Raw genomic sequence first — 5,138 nt, forward strand, 5'->3', positions numbered from 1 at the left:
GGAATTTTCTTGGGGGTGTGTATTACATCTAATATCCATAACTGGTTAAATACAGGACCAATTAGTATTCAGACCAGTTGAAGATCAATTCTGATAGTTGCAATAGGTTACATAAATCCCATTTAAATGCAATTAGCTTTGAGCAGCGTTTAACATTTCATTAGCAATCTTTTTCACAGCATTCTGGGACTTGTAGCTCCACGTCTGCTATGAAGTATCCAAGGATTGGCTTGTTCCTAAAGCTCCTGGCTACATTGCTCCGTCTAATATTAAACACCGGGGGCCTCTTTATAGTCAAAGGAAAAACGGAAACGATTTCTCTTTCCAGCTGTAGAGTTTCTCCAGGAAATGAGTGCTGGCTAGCACTGTGAAAAGTGTCTGCCGGGGATGTCTATCTCAGAAGTGTCCTGTGTGATAAGGAACCTCCATGCACAGAGTAATATAACACAGTGGGGTTGGCATGACGACAACTAATTTTACCCTGATTCCCGATCACCAAGGGGGCTCTATGAATACCGGCCAGGAACACTACAAATACTTCTGTGGCATGTTTTGTAGCTGTCAGTTGTCTCAACTATTGCCAACTGAAAACAAATTTGATTGTTATCAGAAGGAGAATATTTCTGACCAGCAGCAAAAAGATGTAAAAAAGCATATTACACTTTTTTTTAGTTTACTGGAAACGGCGTCACCCATTTATTATGGATAAAACTTTAAAGGGCCAGTAGTCCTAAACTACAACTTGCCTTTATATAAAGTGTATCTAAACCCAAAAACAAGAATGCCATATATTGAAGCTCACCAGTCCTTAGATGTGGTGGCTTATTTTGCTTTAGGTTCACTTTGCAGGCCTGCAGACAACACACTTCTTGTCCTGGGGTGGGTGCGCTTACTCATCCACAGAGGAGGCCATTGTTACCACCTAGACTGGATTACAAACCTCAGCAGTGTAGAGGTAGGTCACCAGCTCTCAATAAATTAAACTGCAAATAGTAGTTATTTTATTTAGGAATATTATCACATAGGATAGAATGGCAACATTTCGGAGCCATGCAGAGTCCCTTCATCCGGGTGACACAGTGCCCTCACTTTACATACTACAGATTTATATCAGTCCCTGACCTCAAGGAGCCAATTTACCCACCAGCATGTCTTTGGAATGTGGGAGGAAATAGGGAGAAACATCATACAAATAGTGTGCTGACTGGGATTTCAACCAGTGACCCCCACCCTGCTGGAAGGCAGGAGTGCTGACCCCTAAGCCACCATGATGCAAATTCACCTCTTTTTGGACTGTCATGATTGGCCATCCTTACTGACCATTAGAAAGTTGAGGGAAGGGGCATATCGGCACCTGTGTTTATCTGGAAGTTACAAAATCTGCTTGTTAGTGGTAAAAGTGGTATTTCAGCTTTTCCTAAATGGCATTTGGGTGAATCACTAAGCCTGACACAATATCAATCCAAACTACATTATGAGTTTTATGTCGTCCTTATGGCCTCATTCACACTGCAGTGCATATACGCGCGTACGTGTGTATTGTACCATATGCAACATATGCAAATAAATGGCTCCATACACATAGCCGCGTATGGAGCCGTATATTTGCGTAGCGTATATATGCGCAAAAACATAATGTACGTGCGTATACACGCATACATGCATACAGCACATTAAAAATTCCATTATGAGTGATGCATTCTGGGATTGCATATAGTGCACGCATATACGCACTTATATAAATACGCGCATATACGCACATACATACGTGCATATACGCACGTACATACGTGCATATACGCAATATACAATTTTGCTCTTGCGTTGTGTGTGAATGAGGCCTATATCTTAAACGTTCAGGCATATGTGTAGCAATATTGCACTTTGAATATCAAAAGACATACATATCTGCATATTCTGGCACCCATATGAGTGTTCCATCCTTCAGTCTTTGGCAGGACTCCTCATTGATTTGTACACCGGGATAAGGGGAGGCACCGTGGGGGCACAGCATGAAAACATTACCTCTTGTGTGGTGTGCACTGTCCAGCAATTTTAGCTTTCATATGAAAGTCACACTTGGAATAAAACAGTTTTCATTGCTTATCAAGTGAGAAGATTTCTCAAAGCAGCACTCCAAAGGACCAGACATCACTCTGTGTTGTGTAAACCTTATCGAAAATACTTTCTGGTGCCATCCACTTCAGAGGTAAACGTGCCTGGAAGGTATTGTTATAAATTAGCATGTATTAAAGTCCGTCTTCTGGAGTATTACATTTAAATTTCAGATTTTCCCGGACATTTATGATTTTACATATAATTATGAATTTATAATAATGTCATTACCATTCAAAACTATGGTGCTTTTAAAGGAGAATATATGGTCTTTTTTTTTTTTTTTTAAGTTGTGTTTATTTGCAAATGAATGTGGTTAGCTTAAATGTGAACTCATAGAAGATACAAATGTAGTTCTGTAATCATGAATACATTGTTAAATGTATTTTATTTTGTAATGCAAGCAGTGTAATTATCTGCATTTGACTTAGTATCAGCCACTTTCAGTTCCTGTACAGCAGAAATGGGAGGGAAGGGGTGTTGGGAAGGTAGAACAAGGAGTCGATTAGGTGTGTTGCAGTGCTAGGAGCATGCTGATAGGAGGAAAGAGATATGTGCTCATCAATCTGATGCTTTATTCACTGTACAGTCACAAGGTGGGAGTCTATGGCCCCCCTTCTTTTACTATACACACATCATTGTAATGGGCAGCCTCATTGCCCAATAACACATGTTTAGCTATATAGAATAAATTAACCAGTATGCAGGGATTTTATTTATTAAAATGGACCTACATACAGTGGTTTCTACGTATATAAAATTTGATACAGATGATTGAATAATAGCGCCCTTTTGATAGTGGGATGCGGATATCATTGACTTATAGAAGCAAGGGCCTGATAGGCACATATAAATAACTTTAGGCATCAGGGACTAATGGTTTGTTTTAGTAATTAAATCAAATTGAATATGAATGGGATAACTCTAAGGTCCTTTTGACATGGGCTGATCAGGAGAAGATTTGTGCATGGAACCCCTCCTGATCACAACAGTGCGGAGCAGATGTCTCCACTCAGAAATCCGTGTCCATACAGTTTTTTCTTCCATCTTGCGATGGAGCAAAGAAAATGCAATTATTGGACCCCATACCACTCTCCGGGTAATCGGATGTAAAGGGACACATATTCGTTTACATCAGATTAACCCGGATACAGCACAAACTGGTCCAGGGAAACTGATCTCTCATCTGTCTGTTTTCCCAGACCTGGCCAGATCTAGGGGTAACGGGGTGTAAATTGGCACCCGTCTGTTTACACACGACTGCGCGTAGACTTGCATTGGCCATCCAATCGGGTCCGCCTAAAAAACAGATGTACCCGATTGGAGCAGTCGTCTGAATGGGGCCTAAAGGCTATAACTAACCTTGTCAATACATATAGAATGAATCAATCAATCATGATGTTCCTGATATATAATTGTTGTACTTTCACCCTCCCAGCAGCTCCAGGTTATGATTAATATGACTAAATAAATGCTTAGTGACCTTTAATTGTGATGTGATGCCAGTTAGATAAAATACCGCATGGATATATTGTAACATTTTGATTAATGACCCTTATAGAGAGATTATTGCTGAGAACAGTGTTTGGCCTGAAATACAAGACATACTGTATACATCTGTAACATATTCCTTCTGTGTCCTGGGAACTTTGCTAAAGTTGCTATTCTCTCTCTTCTGTCTGTTCCAGTTTTAGTAAACTCCCCCAATGTGTTTTAACCGTATACTGGCTTTTTTTGTATGTAGAGAAGATTTGAGTCTAACCAGTTTGTGTGTTTTATGGCAGCCTACAATTATTTTCAAGTACCTGAAGAAACATATAAGCACATTACAACAAACACAAAATATGGTGTATTGATAACCTTAACATTGTCAGGCTTTTACAGTAAGTAATAGAACAGAGTGCAGCAGTGACATGCGGTACCTTCGGTTCTGGGTGAGGAATTCCCCCAGCCTCGCTCCCAGCATGCCGGATAAAAAGGTAATTACCAGGCATCACTCCGTCCATGACAGGTTACACAGCGGTAAAGCTTTCCCTGCTATGTAACCTGCTACGAGCCGTTCTGAATGGAGACAAAGCTGTCAGCTAAAGGGCTGGTGCATACCCAGGCGATTTATCACGCGGTTTGAGTCACGCGATATCGCGCAAAACACAGATTCGCATTAAAGTCAATGAAGGCTGTTCACCCCTTTGCGGTTTGTCACGCGGACGAAATCGCCTGTCCCTCAAAAAGGTGCAGGAGCTATTTTCGGGCGGTTGTCGCGTGGTTTGGGTCCCAACTCTATGCCTTTAAATACGTGCAACAACCAGTCGGTTTACAATGAACTGTCGCACGATCAAAAACGGTGGGATTCTGCTCCTTTCACTTTATTCCTATTACAAATATTCAAGGAAAGTTATTAGACCAAACTAGGGTATTACTACATGGTCTACTGAAATTTGTCCACAAGATGTCACTGTCACGTCTCAAAAGGATGTTATCTAAACCGACTTGCTTGAAGTCCACTAGCATTTAGGAACACAGGATTCTTAACTCTTGAGTATTTTATTAATTTTCCAAATTACAATAAGACAATAAAATAGCAACTGATATTAAGAGCCATTATTTAGATGCATTGACCCGCAATCCAGTGATTTAGATGCATTGACCCGCAATCCAGATACCCCAGCAAATTGAGTCAACAATGACAAGACATTAGGGAGTGTGGTCAAAGGTGATGTGACAAACAGGAGCAAGTCATCCGCAAATAAAGCACACTTATGCTCCTGCCTACCACAGCTCACTCCCTTAATATTAACATTAGCCCGGATCGCAATCGCTAGGGGTTCTATCGCTAATGCAAAAAGCAGTGGGGAAAGTGGACAACCCTGACGTGTGCCTTTAGAGATAGCTATGGAGTCAGAGATGTGGCCCTGTAGCCTAATTTGTGCTGACGGAGTGGTGTATAAGGCCCGCAACGTAGTCAGAAAGAGGGGGGGAACACAGGATTCTTATCTCCCAGTTATGTAATTCAAGAAAGTTAG

The sequence above is a fragment of the Nanorana parkeri genome, unplaced genomic scaffold (genome assembly GCF_000935625.1).
Source record: "Nanorana parkeri isolate BGI_ZX_2015 unplaced genomic scaffold, ASM93562v1 scaffold158, whole genome shotgun sequence".
Classification (NCBI taxonomy): domain Eukaryota; kingdom Metazoa; phylum Chordata; class Amphibia; order Anura; family Dicroglossidae; genus Nanorana; species Nanorana parkeri.